Genomic DNA, 26978 nt, shown 5'->3' with positions numbered 1-26978 from the left:
ACAGACCACTTTGAGACCGCTTGTGTGGGGGTCAGATGCAGATAGCTTGATTGGGTCTAGGTGCGGAGGGATGTGGTTGGTCATGCCAATGTGTGCGAGCAAAGACTAGCCCGGTAAGGTGTTTTGAAGACATTGAAGATCTTGAAGACTCGCATCTTGGTTTTGGAGGGAGTACCCCTTAGTACTCCCGAGTCTCGTCTGAGCCTTGCTTAGTTAGGTTCTCACCGCCTTTTTAGGATAGGTTATTTTTTTTAGGAGTCTAGAGTAGATAGCTAGATAGATTTTGTTTATCAAACCTTGCATTGAGGTGCTTGATGAACTTTGAAGTGGGTCCCCTAATTCACATCTTTTGGGACCAAGTCTTTTTGGTAACACCCATTTTTGAGTCATTCCCCACCCTTTTTAGTTGATCTTGGCACATTGTCAATGATCATTAGGTGTTCATGTTAGCCTCCGTCCTATGTTACTTGGTGAAATTCCTTAGACCTTCCAAGAAGCAACACAAAGAATGAAGAAATTTGAAAAAGTGAAGAAAATAAGAGCCTATTAAAGATGATTCAAGAAAAGCAACAAAAACAAAGAAGAAAAATGAAGAAAAAAAGAGCAACACAAAAAGAAGAACAAGATTCCAAGTTCAAGACTTATGTTATATATCTAGATTCCAAAAAAAAAAAAGTGTCAAGCAACGAATGTGCTTGAAGAACCAATAACAGAAGTTCAAGATTGAAGATTTAGGTTGTTAGGTTTAGATTTAGGTTAAGTAGAGTTTTTATTATTTTATTTTATTTTTGATTTTTGGTGAGAAAAGGCCCCGACGATGAGACAGTAGACTGTAAAGGACAATACAAGGGAGAAGCCTTCGGATGTTTGCCCGGAGGCCGTGCTGCAAAACCCTATTTCGTTATTATACACTTTGGCCTGACAAATGTAGGAATCATAGTGTGTGAAGAGGCGCCTTTCCTTCATGCACTATGGTCTACATTGGTGATTTAAAGTGCCCCCACTGGGCGCATATCTGTTTCCTTTGTCTTGCACACCGCGACCGCATCCAGCCGTGATCTATTCGCCCATCAAGTGGTTGAGAATGTGGTTTATGGTTCTAAAGCGGGGAACATTTTGAAGATGCGTAGGGTCCATTGAAGGACTAATTATGACCATGTTGACTAATGTTGACCAAGTTCTATGGTATCTTTCTTTTTCCTTTTTAGATAGTTCATCCCGAGCTCATTTTTAGTCTTGTTCTAACTTGAGGACAAGTTAGGTTTAAGCTTGGGGTGATTTCATAGCTTATTTTATTTCCTTATTTTTATTAGTTTATTTTAGATTTTTAGATCTTTTTATCATTAATGCATTGTAATTTATTTATTTTTCTTTAGTATGGATCATACCGGGTGCTTATTATGTTGCATGAGATATTTTGTAGGTTTTTCGGTGCTTGTTGCGGTGGCGGGTTGATTGGAGACGAGCTTAGTGGGCTCCCGAGACATTATTGGGCTTGGCGGAATCAAAGAGGAAGAATTGGGCTTTGAAAGTTATTGGCTTGGATTATTTGGGCTTGTGAAGATGGATCATAAAATTCAAATTTTGGGCTTGGAGCATCCATTTGGTGGCTAAATGATGATTGGTGCATTTCAAATCACATGGACAAGGAGGGGGACCAAAGGAATCTTTGGTAGTGGAAGGGTGGAGTGGCTTGGTGGACCAATAGCATTACAACAACATTTGCGCGGGTGGAATTTTCGTCGCGCGGGTACCCGCGCAACTGCCCAGTTTGGGCATTTTGGTGGGATGTCAAGCCCACCAAGCAAATTACACCCTTTGATTGCTAAATAAACGTAATATAATGGTAAAAAGGGGTATCGATCCTTGGGGAAATGGTTGTATTCAATCACCAATGCAATCTAATAGAACTAATGAAATTTAAACTACATAACTACAATTAAACTAAAAGGGGGGGGGGGGTTGTTTGATTACTTGAAAACTAAAATAATTGAATAACTAAAAACCTTGCAATTAAGCAAGTTGATGAGATGCTCAAAGGTTGGAAATAATTGGTTAACTAAGGCAATTCAACACAATGAACATTTGTGTGTTTATCATTAGGATCTAATACAAAGCTTATCCTTCATCCCAAATTGGTTATAACAATCATGAAGCATGATATGCCAAGATTCCTCATAAGTAGTATGGAGGTTGGGGAAGCCCACAACACACCTTCTTAATTAAGATCAAGGGTCAATTGAAGCAATTAATCCCAAGAAATCAATTAGCCTTAAGAATGAAGGAATCCCCAATTCCTAGAGGATGTCAAATGCTTACACATCCATAAAGGAGATACGATTCATAAGCTAGAGATGATTTCTACCATCATAAAGCCTTTGTTCTAGATAAATTCAATGATCCAATGCAAAATCAATGAAATAAATCAACCATTGCTCAATCAAATACTAAGCTCATGATCAAAGCATCAAATAAGCATAAGAATTGTAAACTAGAATCATAAACATGGAATAAATTGATAATCAACATAAATCCTTCAAAACCCACAAACATTCATTGGTTTTCAGCCAAAGTCAACCAAATAAGAGTATTAGCCACTCATGGCAACAAAGTAACAAGAACAATAATCTAATTGCATAAAGAAACTACCTAAGATTTGGAAAGATGAAAGGAAATGATTTCTAGCTCCCAAATTCGCCTCTTGCAGGTCTCCAATGGTGGAAAATCGTGAATTAGCTTCTCGCAGGTCTCCAATGGTGGAAAAACGTGAATTCCGCCTCTAGATCTGATCCCCAAGGGTTATGGCAAGAAAAATGACCAAAATGCCCAAACTGGGCAGTTGCGCAGGCACCCGCGCGACGAAAATTTTACCCGCGCAAATGTTGCTGTAATGCTATTGGTCCACCAAGCCACTCCACCCTTCCACTACCAAAGATTCCTTTGGTCCCCCTCCTTGTCCATGTGATTTGAAATGCACCAATCATCATTTAGCCACCAAATGGATGCTCCAAGCCCAAAATTTGAATTTTATGATCCATCTTCACAAGCCCAAATAATCCAAGCCAATAACTTTCAAAGCCCAATTCTTCCTTTTTGATTCCGCCAAGCCCAATAATGTCTCGGGATCCCACTAAGCTCGTCTCCAATCAACCCGCCACCGCAACAAGCACCGAAAAAACCTATAAAATATCTCATGCAACATAATAAGCACCCGGTATGATCCATACTAAAGAAAAATAAATAAATTACAATGCATTAATGATAAAAAGATCTAAAAATCTAAAATAAACTAATAAAAATAAGGAAATAAAATAAGCTATCAATGATGCATCTAAATATTGTTATATCTATTTGCTACATTCTAAGGCTGAAACACTTGATAAATTTAAAATTTATAAACAACAAGTTGAGCTTGATGAAAATGAATTAATAAAAGTATTGCGTACTGATAGAGGCGGTGAGTATTATGATCCAGTTTATTTTGAATCAACTGTAATAATACATCAAACCACATCTCTATATACACCACAACAAAATGGTGTAGCTGAAAGGAAGAATAGGACTTTGAAAGAAATGGTTAATTCCATGTTGTCATATTCTAGTTTAAGTGAAGGGTTTTGGGGTGAGACAATGTTAACTGCATGTTACATCTTGAATACACTCCAAATAAAAGGAGTAAGAGTACTCCTTATGAACTTTGGTGTAAAAAGGTACCAAATTTGAGTTATCTCAAAGTTTGGGGTTGTAGAGCAGTTGTAAGGCTCACTGAACCCAAAAGGAAAACATTGGGTGAGAGAGGTATAGATTATATCTTTATTGGATATGCTGAGCATTCCAAAGCATATAGATTCTATGTTTTAGAATCTAATGACTCTATGTCTGTAAACACAGTGATAGAGTCACGAGATGCTATCTTTGATGAAGAAAGATTTATATCTATACCTAGACCAAGGGACATGATTCATCAATCTTCCAGCAAAAGTACTACTCAAGCTGAAGATGTTTCTGGTGGTGCAAGTTCTGTACCTGAACTGGAAAAGCACCAGAGCTAGAAAAGCTAAATCTGTTGGATCTGATTTTCAACTATATTTAGTTAAAGGAATAACGAATGAAACTATTTCTCAACATCAATATTGTTTTAATATTGAAGAGGATCCAAAGACTTTCAGTGAAGCTATCGCTTCTAGGGATGTTCATTTCTGGAAAGAGGCAATTCATGATGAGATTGATTCTATTATGCATAACAATACCTGGGTATTGGCTGATTTACCTCCTGGTTGCAAGGCATTAGGATGTAAATGGATCCTCAAAAGGAAAATGAAGGTGGATGGCACAATTGATAAATATAAAGCCGGATTGGTTATCCAAGGCTTTAGACAAAAGGAAGGCATTGATTTCTTTGATACTTATGCTCCTGTTGCCAGAATTTCTACTATTAGATTATTATTAGCTCTTGCAACTATACATAATCTCGTGATTCACCAAATGGATGTGAAAAATGCATTCTTGAATGGTGACTTGGATGAGGAAATATACATGAAACAACCTGAAGGGTTCGTGATGCCTGGAAATGAACACAAAGTGTGCAAGTTGAAGAAATCATTATATGGTTTGAAACAAGCACCAAAACAATGGCATCAAAAGTTTGATGATGTTGTCTTGTCTAATGGTTTTGCATTAAACCAAGTTGACAAGTGTGTATATAGCAAATTTGATACTTTTGGTAAAAGAGTCATGATTTGTTTATATGTGGATGATATGTTAGTTTTTGGTACTGATTTAGAAGAAGTTAATAAAACCAAGAAATTCTTATCATCCAGTTTTGAAATGAAAGACCTGGGGGAGGCTAAGGTAATTCTTGGTATAAGAATTAAACAAGGAAATAATGGGATTTCAATTTCTTAATCTCATTACATTGAGAAGATATTGAAAAAGTTTGACTTTGAGAATTGTTCTCCTGTTAGCACACCTATAGATCCTAGTCTCAAGCTTTTACTAAATAAAGGATCTCCAGTGTCTCAACTTGAATATTCTAGGGCTATTGGTTGTCTAATGTAACGACGTAAATTTCAAAACAATTTTTCACATTTTTAAAACACGCTTTCATTCATAATTGTTATAAAATGTCATTGTATCACATAACAATCCATAACATCACATCCCAAGATCATAACATATAAAACTCCTCATGTGTGTGTACTGATCAAGCCGGCGCCTTCCCGCGATCCTCACTGGTACCTGAAACACATCACACAACACTGTAAGCATAAATGTTTAGTGAGTTCCCCAAAATACCACATACAACACATACGCCTTTCCAGGCCATAACTCTGTGGAACCTTCCGGTCCAAGTGTCTCAGGGGACTTCCGTCTCGAATCCCGGTAGACCTTCCGATCGGGGCCTACGCCAACGAACCACAATCGGGGCCTCAACCCCTTACGTTGCGCGTACTGAGAGTTACGCTAAGCGTAAGTCCCAATTCAGCCATTTCTTAGATTTTGGTCTTAAACGGTTAAGACACTCCTTCAACTTCCAGATATGACTCTCTTACAACCTCTTATTCCATAAAGTCGGAACCTTTAAGCCTTTGCATGGCTGTAAAGGTCCCTACACCCTCTAACACCTTTCCTTTTTCCCTCCAAAGGTTTAGATCTCATGCATGGCTCCATATTTACGTCCAAGATTGCATTTTTATGAACACACAACACTTATAGTCCTGAAATATGATAGATCTAGGCCAATGGAGACCATTTGCTCATAAAGTCTCCATCTTGGGACCAAAAACCCTAGAAATTGGTCTAAGAAGCACACAACACAAATAACCAGACAAGATTTGAGTTTTTTACCTCAGGAAGAAGCTCCAACCTCTGAAAAGCTCAGATCTATTCTTTCCCACAAGCTTCTAGCCTCCAAAATAGCCTCTTCTTCTCTTCCATCACCTTGAAATGACACTTAGAAGCTTAGAATACCAACACTCTAGCTAGAAACGAAGGAGGGCACTCTTTTAGGGTTTCACTCTCTGGAATGGAGGATGAGGTAAAGGCCATAGAATTCCTTTTATAGTGCACAAGCCCCAAATTAAGGTTTTCACCTGGGCTCGATACGCCCAGCGTAACCCTGGGTACGCCCACGTACCTAGGCGAGTCCGTATCCAAAATAAGCACGCGAGTACGTGCAACGTACTCCTCAGTACACCCAACGTACTCACAAGCCTAACATTTACTTAAATGACTTAACTTGACAACTTGGGAAAACGAGAAGGGTTAAATAGCTTTACATGAATTTCGGGATGTTACAATTCTCCCCCACTAGAACCAGACTTCGCCCTCGAAGTCTCATGCTGAAAACAACTCCGGATGCTGCTCCCTCATCTCCGACTCCGGCTCCCAAGTCAGCTCGGACCCCCTCCGATGCTGCCACCGGACCTCAACCAGGGGCACCTCCTTGTTCCTCAGAACCTTGATCTTCTGATCCAAGATTGCGATAGGCCTCTCAACATAATTCAGACTCGCGTCCACCTGGATATCCTCCAACGGTACCACTGCCGACTCGTTAGCTATACATTTCCTCCGAAGTCCAACACACATGCCTGAAGCATGTCTTCGAGTGTCTGAATCGTCCGCTCACTCTGTCCATCCGTCTGTAGGTGGTAAGCGGTACTGAAATGCAGTCTCATGCCCAACTCCTCGTAGAACTTCTTCCAGAACCTGGAAGTAAAACGTACATCCCGATCTGATATAATCGAGATCGGCACTCCATGCCGCGATACCACCTCTCTCACATACAACTCTGCCAGCCTCTCAGCAGAAAAGCTCTCACTGGTAGCAAGGAAGTGAGCGCTCTTCATCAGTCGGTCGACGATCACCCAAATTGCGTCAACACCCCTTGTGGTCCTCGACAACTTGGTGATGAAATCCATAGAAATCTGTTCCCACTTCCATTGGGGAACCTCAAGTGGCTGCAAAAGGCCATGTGGTCGCTGGTGCTTGGCCTTAACCTTGCGAAAAGTTAAGCACCTCTCAACAAACCATGCTACATCCATCTTCATACATGGCCACCAATAATCCTTCTTCAAATCCAAATACATCTTAGTGGCCCCGGGATGGATCGAAAATCTCGATTTATCCTCCTCCATTAAGGTGGTGCGCGCTCCGCCTGCATACGGCACCCAAATCCGACCCTGAAGGGTCATCAGCCCACGACTATCGGTAATGAACTTCGACACATGCCCGATCACTCGCTCCCTCTTCCGGTTCTCCGGTCTCACAGCCACTACCTGGGCCTCCCGAATGGTGTCCAACACCGGAGTCATCACTGTCATCCGCATGCAAATATCTCAAATCGGGGCGCTCCCCGCCCTACGAATCAGGGCATCAGCTACGACATTAGCCTTGCCCGGGTGGTACAGGATCTCACAATCGTAATCCTTTACCACATCTAGCCATATCCTCTGGCGCATATTCAGATTGGGCTGGTCCATCAAATACTTCAAACTCTTATGGTCCGTGTAGATGGTACACCGAACCCCATACAAATAGTGACGCCAGATCTTAAGGGCGAACACCATTGCCCCCAACTCCAAATCATGGGTGGAATACCTCGCCTCATGAGGCTTCAACTGCCTTGATGCATATGCTATCACATACCCCCTTTGCATAAGTACTACACCCAACCCCGATATCGACGCGTCACAATACACCACAAAATCCTCCATCCCTTCCGGGAGGGCTAGCACCGGGGCTTCGCACAATCTCTAGCGAAGTGTCTCAAACGAGGTCTGCTGCTCCGGACCCCATGAAAAAGCAACACCCTTTCGGGTCAATCTGGTGAGAGGCACGACAATCTTGGAGAAATCCCTGATACATCTCCGATAATAGCCGGCCAACCCTAGAAAACCTCTAATCTCGGTGGGTGATCTCGGCACCTCCCATCTCATAACCGCCTCAATCTTGGCCGGATCGACCAATATCCCATCCTAGTTAACGAGGTGTCCCAAGAACTAGACCTCTCATAACCAAAGATCACACTTGGTGAATTTGGAGAAAAGCCTCTCCGATCTCAATATCCCGAGAAACTCTCTCAGATGCTCCTCGTGCTGCTCTCTAGATCTCGAATAGACCAAAATATCATCAATGAACACGATCACCGACCGATCCAGCATCGGCCTGCACACCTTGTTCATGAGATCCATGAACGTTGCCGATGCATTGGTGAGCCCAAAAGGCATCACAACGAACTCGTAATGCCCATAACGAGTTCTGAACGCCGTCTTCTGGATATCATCACCTCGAACCCTCATCCGATGATATCCCGACCTCAAGTCTATCTTGGAGAACCAAGCCGCCCCCTGCAACTGATCAAACAGATCGTCGATCCTCGGTAACGGATAACGGTTCTTGACCGTCAACTTGTTCAACTCACGGTAATCAATGCACAACCGGTGTGAACCATCCTTTTTCTTGACAAAAAGGATTGGCGCTCCCAAAGGTGAGCTACTCGGTCTAATAAACCCTTTCCCCAGCAGCTCCTGAAGCTACGAGGATAACTCATGCATCTCTGGTGGCGCAAGGCGATATGGCGCCTTGGCGATAGGTGCTGCCCCCGGAACCAAATCGATACGGAACACTACTTGCCTCTCGGGAGGCACACCCGGCAATTCCTCGGGAAAAACATCTGGGAACTCGCACACTATCGGAACCTCATCAATCAAACTTGGCCTCTCAGCGGCCACTCGTGTGTCCATCACATAAACTACGAACCCGCTGCAGCCCTGCTGCAAACTCTGTCTCGCTCTGGCAGCCGAACAAAACGCTGACCCACATCGGGTACCCTCACCGTACACCGTAAGTACTCCCCCACTAGGGTCTCGTATCGTCACCAACTGACGCTCGCAGTCTATAACAGCTCCAAATCGGCTCAACCAATCCATGCCCAGTATGACACATATGTCCCCCATCGCAATCGGGACCAGATCTATCGGGAACTCCACACCGAAGATCTCAAGTATACATCCTCGAATCACATCCGTAGCATACACCGCTTGCTCGTTAGCTATAGAAACTCGCAGAGGTCGACTCAACGCCTCTCATCGGATACTGATGTGCTGACTAAATGCCAAGGAAACAAATGACCGACTCGCACCTGAGTCAAATAACACTAAAGCAGGTACAAAATTCACAAGAAAAGTACCTACGCATGTCAAAATATAAGCACAACACCTCAAACTCAATCATAAATAAATAAAAAAAATACATACCAGCCACGACATCAGGCGCTGCATGGACCTCCTCCGCTGTCAACTGGAAGGCTCTCCCGCGAGCCTTCGGTGCCTCGGCCTTCACCGGCGGAACCTCAGCAGCACGCACGGCGGCAGGGGCATATCCCTGTTGTGCTCCCTGTGCTGTTCCTCGCAGCTGCGGGCACTCGGCCTTCCTATGGCCCGTTTGGTCGCAATGGAAGCAAACCATGAATCCCTTGGGGCAGTTCTTGGCTATATGCCCCTCCTTGCCACATTTGTAGCAAGCACCAGATCGACAAACCCCATCGTGTCCTTTGTCGCACTTTCCGCAAGTGCGGCCCTTCTGGCCTCCAGATCTCGAATCGGCGGGCTTTGCGTGCTTGGTTGCCGGTTGCGACTGTGTCGGCCGCCTATCCACCCCCTGAGACTCGGCCTCTTCCCCGGCCTATGTCTCCAACTCAATCTCCCTCTTCCGGGCATTTTCCTGAAGCTCAGCAAATGTCCAATAAGTCGAGTTCGATACAAACTCCCGAATATCCCTCCTCAGAATGCTCAAATATCGGCTCATGCGTGCTTGCTCGGTAGACACCTGCTCAGGGCAAAACATCGCCCTCTCATGAAACTTCCTGGTAATCACAGTAACTGAATCAGTATCCTGGTTGAGGGTCAAGAACTCCTAAGCCAACCGCTCCCTCTCCACAGGGGGAACATACTCATCTCTGAACATGGTGGTGAACCTCTCCCAGGTCACCTCAGAAATCTTCGCAAGAGTGAAGATCGCCGTCATGAACTTCCACCAGTCCTTCGCTCTCAAGCGAAGCTGGTTTAGTGCGAACCGTACTCTTAGATGCTCCGGACATGAACAAGTGTAGAAGCATCCCTCGATATCAAAAATCCATCTCATCGCAGCGATCGGATCCTATGTCCCATCAAACTCTGGTGGCTTCGTGTTGCTGAACTCCCGAAACAACAACGAGTCACCTCCCTGAGGCCTGGCAGCAGCAACGACGACAGTAGCTGCAGCAACCGCAGCCTCAGTCACTGCTGCGTACCGCTCATCGAAAGTCTCAATCAATGTGGTCTTGATAGATCCAAACATCTCTGGAACCTCAGCTCAGATGGCAGCAGCCACCTCCTCATGAATCAGTCTGCGGATCTCCTCCTTGCTAACACCACTGCTCTCCGGTGTGTGGCGTGTCCCAACCGTGATGTCTCTCTGAAATACAACATAGAATATCAGAGACCCGCTCGATCATACTTGCACTCGATTAGACATCCTTACTTTTTCCCTAGTACCCTAAGGATTCTTACTTGGACTGCGCACTGATACGGTGTCTTTGGTAGTACGGGCCCTTATACTACCGCCCACACTGCATCAGTATTCACCCCAAGTCCTCCTCCTTGGATCCCAGATCACAAGTACTCTACACCTCGCTATCATAGACTACCCTTCGGCAGATCTCTCATAAGCTCCTCACTGTTATCTACTTACTCTCAAGCAGCAGAAATCTTCCTAGGCTAAGGCATCACAAATCAGGCCACTCTAGTCCTAATATGAATACCTAGCCTACTCTAGCATGCATATCATATCATAACATATCTCATAACACATAATGTAAAGATATTTTGGGAAATCACCGTTCGGGCGCTGACTGATCGTACACACTGCTCCGTTCTGCCTTTTTCCAAAATCTTTTACTCTCTTAGAAAAAATGTTTATTTATGAAAAACTTTCTCAAATCCTCAGTTTGAGTTCAGATACATCCGAAGTTGCACCCGAATCCCTCAAACCAAGACTCTAATACCAACTTGTAACGACGTAAATTTCAAAACAATTTTTCACATTTTAAAAAACACGCTTTCATTAATAATTTTTATAAAATGTCATTGTATCACATAAAAATCCATAACATCACATCCCAAGATCATAACAAATAAAACTCCTCATGTGTGTATACTGATCAAGCCGGTGCCTTCCCGCGATCCTCACTGGTACCTGAAACACATCACACAACATTGTAAGCATAAATGCTTAGTGAGTTCCCCAAAATACCACATACAACACATACGCCTTTCCAGGCCATAACTTTGTGGAACCTTCCGGTCCAAGTGTCTCAGGGGACTTCCGTCTCGAATCCATGTAGACCTTCCGGTCCTACCCGTACCGACCTTCCGGTCCGTAACCTCCTGACCTTCCGGTCCATGTCCTCTTGACCTTCCGGTCCATATCATCTTTACCTTCCGGTCCTTATCATAAATATCATACATAACACATACATATCACATATCAGCATATAGCGCATATATCTCATAGCATCTAAGACCTTCCGGTCACACTTTGGTACCCTTCCAGGTACAGTATAGTGAGAAGACTCACCTCGGTATCTCAGATAGTCTCGCACTCGATCACACTGGTCTAGTCCCCGCCTAAACACATAACAATACTCTCAAATAAATAATGGCTCTCAAAGGCTAGATTAAATCCACTCTATAATTTCTACAGAAGGGTAAAACACCATTTTACCCCTCCCTGACCCAAAAGTCCAAAGGTTGACCAAAACCCTAAAAGTCAACAAAAGCCAATAGAAGGCAGTACGCGGCGCGTACCTTCTGTGTACGCGGGGCGTACGCCAGCGAACCACAATCGGGGCCTCAACCCCTTACGCTGCGCGTACTGAGAGTTACGCTAAGCGTAAGTCCCAATTCAGCCATTTCTTAGATTTTGGTCTTAAACGGTTAAGACACTCCTTCAACTTCCAGATCTGACTCTCTTACAACCTCTTATTCCATAAAGTCGGAACCTTTAAGCCTTTGAATGCCTGTAAAGGTCCCTACACCCTCTAACACCTTTCCTTTTTCCCTCCAAAGGTCTAGATCTCATGCATGGCTCCATATTTACGTCCAAGATTGCATTTTTATGAACAAACAACACTTATAGTCCTGAAATATGATAGATCTAGGCCAATGGAGACCATTTGCTCATAAAGTCTCCATCTTGGGTGAAGAAGCACACAAGACAAATAACCAGACAAGATTTGAGTTTACTTTAGGAAGAAGCTCCAACCTCTAAAAAGCTCAGATCTATTCTTTCCTACAAGCTTCTAGCCTCCAAAATAGCCTCTTCTTCTCTTCCACCATTTTGAAATGACACTTAGAAGCTTAGAATACCAACACTCTAGCTAGAAACGAAGGAGGGCACTCTTTTAGGGTTTCACTCTCTGGAATGGAGGCTGAGGTCAAGGCCATAGCATTCCTTTTATAGTGTACAAGCCCCAAATTAGGGTTTTCACCTGGGATCGCTACGCCCAGCGTATCCAGGAGAGTCCGCGTCCAAAATAAGCGCGTGAGTACGCGCATCGTAGTCCTCAGTACGCCTAGCGTACTCACATGCCTAACATTTACTTAAAGGACTTAACTTGACAACTTGGGAAAACGAGAAGGGTTAAATAGCTTTACCTGAATTTCGGGATGTTACATTTAATATATGCCATGGTTAGTACTAGGCCTGATATAGCATATGTTGTGGGAAGGCTTAGTAGATATACTAGTAATCCTAGTTCACATCATTGGCAAGCTGTGAGTAGAGTATTCAAGTACTTGAAAGGGACCATGAATTATGGTTTAACTTATAGTGGATATCCTTATGTTTTGGAAGGTTATTCAGATGCCAATTGAATGAACGACTTAGAGGATCACTCCTCTACAAGTGGTTGGGTGTTTCTTCTTAGAGGAGGTGCCATTTCTTGGGCATCTAAGAAACAAACTTATATTACTAGCTCAACCATGGAGTCTGAGTTTGTTGCATTGTATGCTGCTGGTAAGGAAGCTGAGTGGTTAAGGAATTTGATTTATGAAATTCCATTATGGCCTAAACCGATATCTACCATTTCTATCAGATGTAATAGTGTCGCAACCTTGGCTAAGGCTTATAGTCAAGTGTACAATGGAAAGTGTAGACATTTAGGTGTTAGACATATCATGATTCGTTAGCTCATCATGACTGTTGTGATATCTATGGAGTTTGTAAGAACTTAGTTGAATTTAGCCGATCATCTAACCAAAGGGTTAGCAAGAGATCTTGTGCACAAGGCGGCTATAGGGATGGGTTTAAAGTCCACTTAAAAAATTTTATATTAAGATACCCAATTCCCATCTAATGCAATATTAGATGTTGAATTCAATGTGGAAAGCTTGATATTTGAAGACTGGAACACATTTTTATGATCATCCCGAGGTATGTGTTCAGTACTGCAAGTTAAGGAGGTTGAAAATTTATTTCTTAATAGTTCTTTGAAAAATTGCATTTGCAGGTGCAAGAATAAAATAACTACCTATATAAGCATGAAGTTTAGCTGCTTCAAGAAGTTGGGACTTGGCTTTGATATGCTTATTGAAGGATGGGACACAAGCAAGTAAAATATAGTGTAAAGTTAGAAATTATGAGAATGTAAACTGGTGTGTGTATTACCTTCACGTATTCACTTTGAATAGAAAGGGTTCAATCCTTAGTGACACCATGATATTCGAATATTTTGATTGAGTAATATACTAATATGAAATTCAATCGTCACGACATTTCATTTATGCATCAGTTTGTTGTTGTTTATGTTTTGTTTTAAGTTTAATCAGGATTACACTTAAATGGGGGAGGTTTGTTGGTGATTTTATATCATCAATATTATTTAAGTGTTATAGGATTAAATTTGTTGACCAAAAGCGAAAAGTTGACGCAATTGAGAAAGTTGACCCTTTTTTCCCTGAGATCCGTTTAATGACAAGTTTGGTAGTTTTATGACAGTTTGTAACTGTCTATTGACAGTTTTCAGACAAGAATGATATATCCGTTTTTTGGTCATTTTTATGGTACATCTTGAATCACATTTTCACATACATTCTCAGATTTCATTCTTTGAATTTCATCCAATTGAGTGTTCGATCTGTACCATCGAAATACTTCAATTTTATAGTGAATCACAACTTTCAGAGAATCCAAGCAATCTATTCATCCCCTATTTTCTAACACTATATATTTGTGTATTTTTTTCATTTTTCCTTTTTAATATTAAATGGAAGTGGTTAACAACTCAAGGATGTATCATCTTCTTCAACTTATTCACAAATCTCAAACTAAGGTTTAGGGAGAAGAAACCTAAATCCAAAACACATTTCATTAGGATAATTCTAAGGATGTTTCTCGTTAATTTTATCTTGTTTAACACTAGAATACTTTCCTTCATATCATTTCATACTTAGGATAATAGTGTATTTTGTAGTGATATATATTTTTATGGAAGCAAGGTATTTCAAAGCTAAATGCATATTTCAAATCAAACTTTAAGCTAATAATCCACCATTTGCTTGTAAACATGTTATTTGATCCAACAGAACATTTCAAGCTACTTATGGCGTAAATTAGTTATCAAGCATCTTCCATGGTTTTATCTTTTCATTAAGTCAATGGAACTCATTAAAATATTGTGATGTTAAGCCAATACAAGTTTTGAGTGTTATAAACAATTAGATCAACATATTTGTACTTTGAATCTATTTAAAAACATGTTTTGGAAAATAAAAAAGTAAATGTATATGTGTTAGTATCCATGAGGAACCGTTAGAAGTAATTTGGATGTGATTAACGATATTAAAAAACTAGGTTGTTTCTATTTATGAGTTCATGCCTCATTTGAGGTTGTTCTCATTGGAAGTGATGTTATTTGATATGGGCATATTTAGTTATAAAATTCATGCATTATCTTAATACTTTATGTTGTTTTTGTCTCTTTTAATGAACAAAAGGTGCTTAATTAGTTTATAATTTCATTTTTCAGCAAAAATGACATGCTCGAAAGGAAAATGAAGCGGAACTAGCGATTGGACGCTTGGATCTTGGATTTTGAAGAAAGAAGGATGTTGCTGGACAGCTTGACCCCTCGTCAGTGTTTTGGCCATATCTCATGAACCGTAACTCCGATTGAATAGATTCAAAATGTTCTGAAAAGTAGACACAATTTCGGACGGATTTTGTGTTTTGAGAAAATGCTGATTCGAAACGTACTCGGCGATTAGGGTCGACTACTCGGCGAGTCGTATCGAACTTTCGCGATTTTGGACGCGCTGACTTGTCGTGCACGGGTTTTAAGTGACGGACTCGCCGAGTAGGTCACTGGACTCGCCGAGTAGCCTCTGTTTTGTGAAAATCTATATAAAGGGACTTTCAGATCAATATCAGAGGATGGAGAGAAACCCTAGGAGGCTGAGAAACGATTGGAAGTGCTGCTAGGTCGTGAGGAACTGAAGAATCAACCCTACATTCAATTGTGAAGAGAATCAAGACAATTTTGGTTTATTCTTAGTAACTTTTTGATTTGAATCATGTTTACATACTTTGATTTTGTTTTTGAGTTTATGTTTACTGCAATCATGAGCTAAAAACTTATTCTTCTGTTAGGGTAGACAATTTTGTGAACATGGATTGATTATTTGAGTAGGATTAATTTTAATTGGTAATTATGTTTTGTTAAGCTTGTTAAAGAACCTTATGTGTTGACAATAACTATTCTCCTGTTAATAAATCAGTAATTAAGTTGTATGAACATCTCTTAGTTATTAATTTCATATGATTTATTGTGACCACATAGTTGTATGTCAAGGAATAACGAACGTGAAACTAGAATTAACTAGAAGATAGGTAAGTTAATGTGTAAGCTTGTTTGATGAACATCGACAAGAGGTTAATTGAAGGGCCAATTTAGTTAACCACTACAAGTCTTACTTAACCCGAATCAATAATCTAGGAAACCCGTTAATTTAGACAACGGCCATTGCTTGAGTTAATTTGTTTTCTAAGAATTAGGGATAGCGAACGTGAACCTAATTATCTTAATCGGTAGCCAATGAAAAATTAATCCGATACATTAAAATCATCCATGGGAACAAATGAGTCGTACCTAAACAGAAGTCCTCTTTACTATTGAATTTAGTTGGTAATTAATTGTTTTAGTTGCTAGTTAGTTAATTTGTGCGTTGGTTATTCTAATTAAGTTTCTAGTCTTGTAAAACTAGAGAAAACCCCCCCCCTTTTTGTTATTTGTTTTATTTAGATAATATTAGCATTTATTTTAATTGTTTACTGTTCCCTGTGTTTGATACCCTACTTGCTTGAACTATATTACTAATCGATAGGTACACTGTCTTTCGTGTGTTTATTTTGTGTCTAAGTTAGTAGGATTAAAACTAGTTTGTTTCACACACATCATTATTTCATAATATTCCAGTTAGTATGGTCATAAATTCAATTTAGATAAGAGATTAGATGTTAATCTAGTCTTAAACCATGTTATAAGTATGTTAGTACTTAAAGTCATTGGAAGTGATTGTGTGTGTGTGTATATATATATATACATATATATATATATATATATATATATATATATATATATATATATATATATATATATATATAGCGATTTTAGATAGATTTGGACAACCTAGAAGTCATTTTTGCTCGATTTTGAGTTGTATAGAGCTAGAGATGACTCGGTCGAGTCAGGACCAAGGCAAAGCCAGATCCGGTTGAGTAATATATTGTCCCCAAATCTTGCTTTGTCCATAACATTTGCATAGGATATCCAAATCATGTCTCATTTTCTCTTATGTTCTACTATGAACTTAAAAAAGACCTTAAAACTATAAAACTTTACTGTTTGAATTAATAACTTAATAAGTGACTTAATAGACCATTTAAGGGTTTTTGATACATATATTGATACTCATAGGTGACATTTAAGTTCTTGAAATATTCTAAGATGGAAGGGACATAAAATAAATTAGAAAATATCAAGGTGAGTTTATTAGGAGTATATTTCCCTACACACACTTTGTTATTATGATTAAATTGATTCGTATGCTATTTTTGATGCAAGTGGTTACTATAAGTATTATTTTTGTATTACATGAAACTTATTTTGTAAAGACATTAATTGTTGATATTCACAGGAATACTCAAATAATGGGTTGTGAGTGATATTCTACAAATCCCCTGTGTATATAAGCATGAATCGATGTGGGACTCAAAGTAGATATCAAATAAAGCATGAGCATAACATGTTTATATAATAGAAAAAATGGTTGAGTTTATATGTGTTTAGCGATGTGGGATAGAATAGTTGGGAAAATAAACAAAGAATATGTAAGAAGCAAGAATAGAACTCGAGACCTTTGCTTGAATAAACCAATGCCTTAACAAATAGACCAATTGTTTGTTTGTGTTTATAAGTGGAGGGATGCATATATATACATTATACCGATTTTTTTTTTAGGGATACGTAAACAAAAATTACACTACCGAAAAAAATTTGAGAGGTATCCCGGGCTACCCCGGGATCCCCTTGGATCCGCCCCTGCCTTTATCTTGTGTGATGATTCACTGTGAATAGTTTATTAGAATGGACAAATGCTAAGGGTTATGCTAAATGCTTACTACTCATGAGTTTGAGTTTTTAACCAACAGTTTTGGGAGTTATAAATTATGAAATTGGCATGTGGTCTTATCATATTTTGAGTTGTTACTGTGTGTCAACTTTTGATTAGCATTTAAAGTACATTTGGATTATTTGTTTTGGATTTTTGAAATTTAAATCCTTCCACTTTGAACTTATGGGATTTTATGTTCCTTGGATGGTCTATAGTACCATATTGTTTGGTTTATTGCAACTTTTGGTAATATCGATTTTTTTTTTTAAATTTGGTTTTGGAAGGTTTACTTGAGTGTGAATGATTCCCACCGTCACCTACTCATAAAAATTCAATCATAAATATTCTCATTAGGGGTGGGATTCAATTTGGCTTATGGTTTCTTAGTTTTCTTCGATTTAAAATTTTCTTGGGTGCAACCCAAAAACCAAACCAAATCAAATTCAAGGCAACCCAGACCAAACTAAAAACCAAATTACAATTAGATTTGAAACTAAGAAAACCAAATTTAAAGGCTAAAAGTTAAATTCAAAATTGAATTTTTGAAACATAAAATTTATAGTTTCAACTATAAATATCAAATATAAAATATCAAATATAAAGGTTCAAAGTAAACATAATAAAAGATGAGAAGAATGAATTAAAGAAATAATCTTTTAGGATTTTGGAATTGGAAAATTGATTTATCTATGAACCATGAAATAACAAATTTTGTTTTCAACTTTTACATTTAATTTTTAAAGTATAAAGAAATATAATCTTTAATTAATAAAAAAAAAGTTATTTATCTAAATTTGATAATTCGGTATGGTTTGGTACAGATTCAATTAAATCATAACTCAAACCATAAATCAAATTCATAATTCAAACCACGAACCAAATAATACACATCCCTAATTATTACCAAAGGGCTTCTACCCAACGGTATCGGGTGTTGTCCTCCCTCCTAGAGGTTGAGGGTTCAAGTCTCATCGGAGACATAGGTAGAATTAGGAGTAGTTTAGGAACACAGTAGATTTGTCGTTCAATATATTTTCTTCACGCACTAACATTGAATCCTTTATTGATTCCTCGAAGTCTAAGAGCTCAATGTTATAAGCTCTCAAGAACACAATTGAGTCTTGTCTCCCAAATTCATGTATGAAGGTCTCATACTTTCTTTGCATTTTCTTGTTCTCTATATAAATCATCTTTTCATTTTCTTGCAAATCAATTGAGTAATTCCATTTATGCTAATATTTGAGCTCAAAGAAGCCGCTAGAAACTACTTTCTCTTTCTACCTATTTTCTCTCTATGACGATTTCATTTTTTTTTGTCATGTTCTCGTTAGCGATTAATTCTTTGGTGATCACTACTTGGTGACTGAAGCTTCTCATTCTCCCCTTACTTTTATTTCATTTTATGGACCCTATGCCTCCATATTAACAAGATAATGGTTTTACTCACCACCTGATGTGTTTAGGTTGGAGAATGAAAACAGATTGATGAGTAAAGTGGTGTCACCACCACTTATTGATGTTTTGTAGACAATTCTCCATAGAGTATGTCATCAAACTAATGGGAATTTAGTTGCGCATCATGCCTTATAACTATGAAACCTAGTTGGAAGATAGGGTCTAAGAATAGGAAGTAGAAACACACAACAAAAAGGCCATGTGATTACATACTCTCAGACCTACGGGGACAAGCAAGGATAACATATGGATATGTAGATTTCTATGTGCTCCCTGTCATTGCCAATTTATTTATAAAGCAAAACAGAGTTTTTTTCTCAAAGTTAAGAAATTGGAAAGTATATGGTTTGAAGTAAAATATCTTTGTATTGGAAAGTTCAATGACTATTACCAAAAGGAAGGGTTTACTCATTATCACCTAGTGAGAAACAAAATACAACAAAATAGTTTTGTCAAAAATATAAATCCCACAATTATGGAGAAAGTATTATGCATGCTCTCAACCTCCAAGTTGCTAAACTCAGTTTGGGATAAGGCAACTTAAATTGTTTGTTATGTTGTCAATTGATCTCCTTCACGTGTAATTAAGAAGAACAATCACATTAAGTTGTGATCTAGAGAAGCTTCCAACTACACAAAGTTGAGACCATTTGGATGTCTAACATATGGTGTTCATAGATGAAGAATGTAACTGTCTTAAGAGACATAACTTTTGATGAGGTTACTATGATTCAATGGATCACTAACCTACCTATTACGATATTTAAATCATATGAAGGGAATGAGAAGGAAACGCAAGTAGAGGTGGAGCTACCATTCGATGTGGAGTTGTCAAACACTCCCAATAGTTCGTCAAATACTACTTTACAAAACAAATAAGCTCCTTCTACTTAACACGTAGCTTGTGTGTCTCCTCTGTCCTCATCAACTCAAGTTGTTGATCCATGTATTGCAAGAGATATATTGAAACTTAAGGAACTATGTGTGCAAGTTGAAGAATTGTCTAACGGGTCTTAATCAATTCCATACTTACGGAACTAAAACCGAAACCACTTACATCAGTTCCACTTACAAAAATGGCAGTTTCGGTTCCATGGGCGATTACGTGACACCATTGATCACCACTAGACTATTCTCATTCATCAATCATCATATATGAAACAATTGGTATGAAAGGAGTCTAATTTTAAGGTTACAATAAAGATAAAAGTGTAATTTGGTTTTATCTCTTATATATAAGCTCTTTGAAATCGGTAAGGATAGACCAACTAATTAAAAAGTGTTTATTATCGAAATTCCATATATAGTTTTTTTTTTTAATTTAAAAACATAAAAATACATACTAAGAGTGGCAAACCGCAGTAAATGAATAATACAATCACAAACAAACCTGATATGTCATTGTAGTTTGTAAATCTACAAAATTTATGATAATGTAATTTGATTAAGAAAAATAAAAATAGAAATATAGTTGTTTGTATCTATTTTGTTTTTATTGGTGGTACACTTAATTTGGCCAAAAGGTAGATGGGTTGTAAGTAAAAGTATATACCTGGAATTTAGGAAGGAATTGAAAGCACATATCGTTTGCAATTTGCAAAGAGCAGAAAAGTTGCAAAAACACAATCAAGTTCCTATCATCAGATCATATATGCATCGATCATGAATGTATACGTCAATTAGCAGATAGAATGGAATAATCATCAAATGTGCGAGAAAACTGCACCATCATAACATGAAATTCTCTACCTTCGGGTCGTGTAAATTACAATTCATTAGCAGAACAAACGTAAAAAAAAATAAAAAATAATTTAAAATGTATTTATTTATTTTCATTCATATATATATGATGAATGCTTTCTTATGTTTCTCGGGTTTCAAAACTGCATCAGTTGGTCGGCCTGCAAAATATGATTTAATTGCTCATGCAAAATGGATCTATATAAGCGTAATTTCGATCACTTTTTTTATTTGCAGAATATAATTTTTCCAATCAAACATGTTCAAAAGTAAATCATAGCTACGAAAAACGAACCTGTACGTATTACATTTTTTTTAGAGAGAGAGAGAGGAACGATGATGACCTTTGAATCAAATTGAAGGTAGGAAGAAGGAGAAACATGAAACACCATGCACGGACGGAAACTTCCAAAGAGATCGCATGATCCAAATTATAAACTCGGATCGAAATCTTTAAACTGCTTCCAATGGATGGGATATATATATATATATATATATATATATATATATATATATATATATATATATATATATATATATATATATATATATATATATATATATATATATATCATGATACGAATAAGAAAGATTGAGTTAATAATTATAAAACGGATCAATGCGATCCCTTTGGAAGCTTCCACCTGCTGCAACATAATCGAAATCTAGCGTTTTAATTTGCTTTGCGTGTAGAGTATATTAGTATGAAGCTTCAAGGATTGGATTTATATAGGATCAGGATGGGGGCTTGTAAAAGTAAAGTGGTGGGGGAGGGGGATCAGGGGAATTGTATTCTGACGAATTTTTCGGTTAGAAATCTGATGTAGGGTGTGGGTGTGGTTGCATGTGTGTGTTAGTGTGTGATATTTTTAATTTTTGCTGTCACACTTTTCGTATGAATAAAGTTAGTTGGGGGTGTCTACTTTTACTTTTTTTTTTTTCATAACAGACAAGGACGTGGACCAATAATAAATTGAATATTCGAGCTGTATCAAAATAAAAAAAAAATTATTTAAAATAACTATGACGATTATAGTCCTTTGAACTTAATTAAGATCTATTAAGGATCAATAATTGAAATCATTTCACTTATATTATTCTAAATAAAAATATTTTACATAGTTCCACTTTTTACGATTTTGTTATTACAGTTGAATACGATATATATAACATCAATTTTGCAAAGGAAATTTTCATTTAAAGTAACATTTGTATCGTCAATCTTTATATAGTGATGAGATGATTACGGCTTCTACATCAATATTTAATTAATTTATTAATTAACTATTTCTTTTGCCATTTCACATTTTGCACCCGTTCGGTTGAGGCTATAGTCATTTTGCCAAAGTACGTTACTACATTGAAAAATCTTAGATAGAATGGTTTAGGGTTTGTGAGTGTATTAGTAAAAACACTTTTAGGAACTATTTGAAATAGTCATCTTAAATAAAATTCTGAAAACAATGTGAAATATAAAAGATTTTCAGTTAAAATCATTCAAGTACAACAACTTAAGGAAAAATGTTCCAAACAATCTAGTCCTTAACAATTAAAAAATGTTTAAAGTGTCATAATATACTAGAGGTATTACAAAACAATCAATTGACAAAGGTAAAGTAAAATCACCACATATATCTTAATCTCTCTACCTAATAAAAGAGTAGCACATTTGCCACGTGTCAATCAATTAGAGTTTCACATTAATTATTTGTCACTTGTCATTCTAAGGTTTTTCCTCATTAATTAAATTTCCACTAATTCACTCCTCCATTTTACACATATCAAACATGTCAACAAAAAATTTATTTGTAATATCTATTTTCTAATTTATTAAATTATTAATTTTTTTTATCATTGCTCAATAATTACCTTATAAATTAATTAAAATTATTTTTATCTTTCTAATCCGTGGTGCCCACGGGTTATAAACTAGTTCATAATAAAACATCTTTAAAATGTCCAAAAGCGTAATCCATATTCAATACCTTCGATAAGTTACCTAATTTGAACACATGTTGAAATATATATAGGTTAGATCGGTGCCCATTCTCTATGGGTTCAGGTCTCGGTCTCGTTGTAGACAAGAGAAGTCATTTTGTAGTCAGTTTAGAAGGTGTGTAGCTTTTAAAAAACACTATCAGCAAATCGAAAATTCAATTACAAAATAACAAGATAGTGTCAAGGATGTAATGCTTAGAACCAAGTCCAAACCCTATACCATCTACTCTCGTAACTCAAAGGTCTCTCGTTTCCAAGGGGTGTCTCAAAGTGATGACCCAGGTATTCTCTTACATGATTACAAGGTTATTGAGTTTTTTTAGAAACCATTTTAAATGTAAAGATGTCTAAGTGTTTGTTGTTGGTGATTTTAGTGTCATCAATCCATTTAGTATGGTCAAGATTAACCCCAAAACAAGTTGAGTTTAAGTTTAGAGGTACGGTGTGCATGATCCCCAAAGTTATCTAAGTTGCATTGATATTCATAACCTAACTTTCTAATATTAATCCCTTACCGGAAGTTTGAGCTTAATCATCGAGATAAGAAGTTTGAGCTTAATCATCGAGATAAGAAGTGATTACGAATTTACGATAGAAAAATATTGTTGTGACAAACTTCCCTGAGCATCAAAAATAATCAAAATGAACATTCTGATAAAAGGGATTTTTTTTGTTTAATTTATGTTAAATGTTGAGTAGAATAATTTGTTATAAATTAATATATAAAATCGATGTAGCCTCTATCATTATTTATATAATACCTACTCAATCAACACATAAATGCACCACCTGTTTGATGGTTATCCTTGTGACCTTGTTTGTTTTATGAAGCTTTTGTCTGATATCTTACGCATCATAGTCACGGTCACGGATTGAATAAGATAAGTTATTTTCTTGTTTATTCTCGTTTTAAAAATATTATTTAATAAGATATATTCAAATAAAAACATTAAATAATCAAAAAATCGAGATATTACCAAATAAAAAAAACATTAAAAAGTTTGGATACCTAAAATCTAAAAGAAAGCATATTACGGGTTTTAAGAGTAAGTTTTTGAAGAACGACTAACGTTTCTAGTTATCATATTTAGTTTTAAAATTAAAAAAAAAAAAAAACTTAAAAAGAAAGACCATCACATGACATCGTTAAATGTTTGTTATGCAATATAACTTTTTAAAATTTGTCAATTTATATAATAATATTTTAGTTTTTTTACCAATATATCCGATAATGTATTGTTTTCTACGAATTTATGCATTAGTTTTTACTTTTAATTTAATGTTGTGTACGTTAAAGGTAAAATATTGCAAGTCCTGAATTTGTTAAAGGTAAAATATTGCAAGTCCTTTTTACTATATATCTCTCTTATATATTTCGTCTAAATAGAAGGAAATATATTGTTGCATAACCAAGTATTTAACTACTGTTACTACTATTATTATTTTCTTACCGAACTGTGATTTGAGAACCAGGATTAAATGGATAGTTATGAATTAATTAATAGAATAAGTTTATTAATATGTGTGTAGTATATATTATTTATTGATATTGATAAATAAAATGTTTGATTGTTTTAAAAGGAGATCAAAGTATTCATAGTGATTTTGTGATGGAAAGAAGGGAGTCTTTTCTTGAGAGCAGGTAGGAGTTGCAATCAGAGAGCTAATTATGGTAATAAACAGCTAAGGTTGATATATACACTCGACAAACATAACACACATCTGCACATGCACTTGCTTTGCTTGCCCACACAATTGGTCCTTAGTCTATGGGGTAACTAATGGACCATTTTGATTAATGGAATCCTAGTAATAGTACTACTTAACCATTTTATTGGTAGTGTTGTTTTCCACTCCATTTAGTTTTTTCTTCAATCTTGTTATATTTACATGTATTTATTTCATTATTTTCTTACAAATATATCATGGAAAAAAAACTATTTTCTTAAAAAATATGATATTGAAAAAGCTTTCACCGCACAAAGACATGTCATGAAAAAAAAAAAAAAAAAAAAAACAAGTGTGACTACCATGAATGAAAATGATTTTTTTTTCTTTTTACGGGGTTACTGGTTAGCAATTAGTACACGAAACAGATAGTATCATGAAACCGTCAACGCTAGAAAAAGAACTCGAGACATTCAATCTAAGAAGCAAAGTCTCTATCAAATGGGCTGTCTCATATTGGTTATTGCATTTTATTTTATTTTTCAAATAAAAAGCATGATAAGAGCTCTTGGCCAAACCAAACGCAACAAACCAATATTGGTATTATTCATCCTGTTTGTCAGTATATGTTGAATTTTTTTGTATATTTTAATATAGAAATGATGGTTGTTGAAACCAAAACTAATAAAATCCAGTTATGTGAATGATTTGATAATGAAAAGAGGGGTCGAATCCATAGGAGCTTACTCAATTCGTTTGTATGCAATTAACCGAACAAATTAATGATGAAGTGACAGAAGGGGATGCGTATGGAATTAATAGTAAGCATGATGAAATTGTTTATAGTCTAAATGAAATAAGTGCATAGACGTAAATAACTATGAGATTAAGGAATCCAATACTGGGTCAAATACCAATTCCAATTAGCGAACTAGTCATCATAACATGTGGTGCAAAAGATTTCAAATAAATTTTAATTGGTGACCTGAACAACCTAATTCTTTTCAGTCATAAGGAAAAAATAACCTCTAATTACCTCCTTTAATCATTATCGATGCTAAATATGCTTTTAGAATCGTACCTCTAACTATAATTTTAGAACGGATGACTACGAAATCTGAAAGTGTAAACTCATAAGCATGATTTACCGATTTTAAGCACATAATCCTATGACCTGAATAAATCTATCAATAACCCTTTAAACCATTTATAACTAAGCATCAATTTATGATCGATAAAAAGACCTTCAAGTATAGGGATGAGCATTACGAACCAAATATGAACCCGAACATGTGCAAGACAAAAACCGGAAGTCATTCCCTGTATACGGTAAGGTACTCGGTTTCACATTTCACCTCAATTTGGGATTCAGTCCTACATGGTTCGGTTCCCAAGTTTTTCATGGAAATATTGATCCCAAATAAGAATGATGATTTTGATTCAATTATGCGATGTTAACACATATTGTTTGCTCTTTCAAGGCCATCATTTTGAACCTCGATGTACAACAAATATTGGATGGGCTTAAATGCATTAAATAACAACATACTTTATGTTACTATTCATTCAAGAAATGTACTCATCTTTCGTCTGTTACAAAGATCGAACACAACATTAATCAGTGGCTTGATGAAAATATATTGCTATTTTATGTAAAATGACTCGTGTACAAGTCTTGAAATGGACAAACATCATAGTGTGTTATAAGTCTCTTCATTTAACTCTTTGTAGTGTAAGGACCTTCAAATACGTTATGCGTGTGTCGTAAGTCTCTTCATTTAATTATTTGTAGTGTAAGGACCTTCAATAATGCTTAATAATTACATGTAAGAAATTAAAATCCAGCCATTTTGAAGTCATCTTCGATCATTTTCCTTCTTGTACCACATCAATCATGGTAGGTGTTTTTTTTTTTTTTTTGTTTTTTTTGTTTTTTTTGTATAGCATGGAGTTGTAAACAAGAGTAGAAGCAATATGTTGGGGATGAGGGAAAAGGCCCTCCAATGGGTTTTGACGAATTACTTGTAAATTTCCATATAGATTTTGGGCCAAATTTGAAAATTTATATAGAGCCCTCAAATGGAGTGTGTGTCCCGACAGTTCAAAAAAAAAAGGAAAGAAAAAAACGCCTTCAAGATGAATTATAGAAATTTTGGGATTATAATATATAATAAATTAGTTGTAAGACCCATGTATTACATGAGTTTATTTAAAAATTTATATATATGAAATTTTAATAATTTGAGAAGTTTGAATTTATAAGAAAATTTAAAAAAAAATTATTAAAATTAATGAGGCATTAAAACATTTAATACGTTACATATATAAACCATTTCTAATAAATATATTTTATATATATATATATATATATATATATATATATATATATATATATATATATATATT

General features: G+C 36.7%; 1 long non-coding RNA gene across 2 annotated transcripts; it reads right to left on the bottom strand.

Moving 5' to 3' along the window:
* Positions 1-2484: 2484 nt before the first annotated feature.
* LOC128132255 (uncharacterized) lies at positions 2485-21820 on the bottom strand. 2 transcript variants are annotated; one of them, XR_008230484.1, is made up of 4 exons: positions 20719-21815; positions 9258-11235; positions 5848-9190; positions 2485-5238 (listed from the first exon to the last, which is right to left on the bottom strand). It is a non-coding gene; the product is annotated as an uncharacterized LOC128132255 (long non-coding RNA). The 2 variants fall into 2 exon arrangements; XR_008230483.1 differs by having other exon boundaries at positions 2485-9190; positions 20719-21820.
* Positions 21821-26978: the final 5158 nt, after the last annotated feature.

Source organism: Lactuca sativa, chromosome 2 (assembly GCF_002870075.4).
Source record: "Lactuca sativa cultivar Salinas chromosome 2, Lsat_Salinas_v11, whole genome shotgun sequence".
Taxonomy (NCBI): domain Eukaryota; kingdom Viridiplantae; phylum Streptophyta; class Magnoliopsida; order Asterales; family Asteraceae; genus Lactuca; species Lactuca sativa.
The sequence above is the reverse complement of the archived record's forward strand: the minus strand, read 5'-3'. Positions and strand labels throughout refer to the sequence as shown.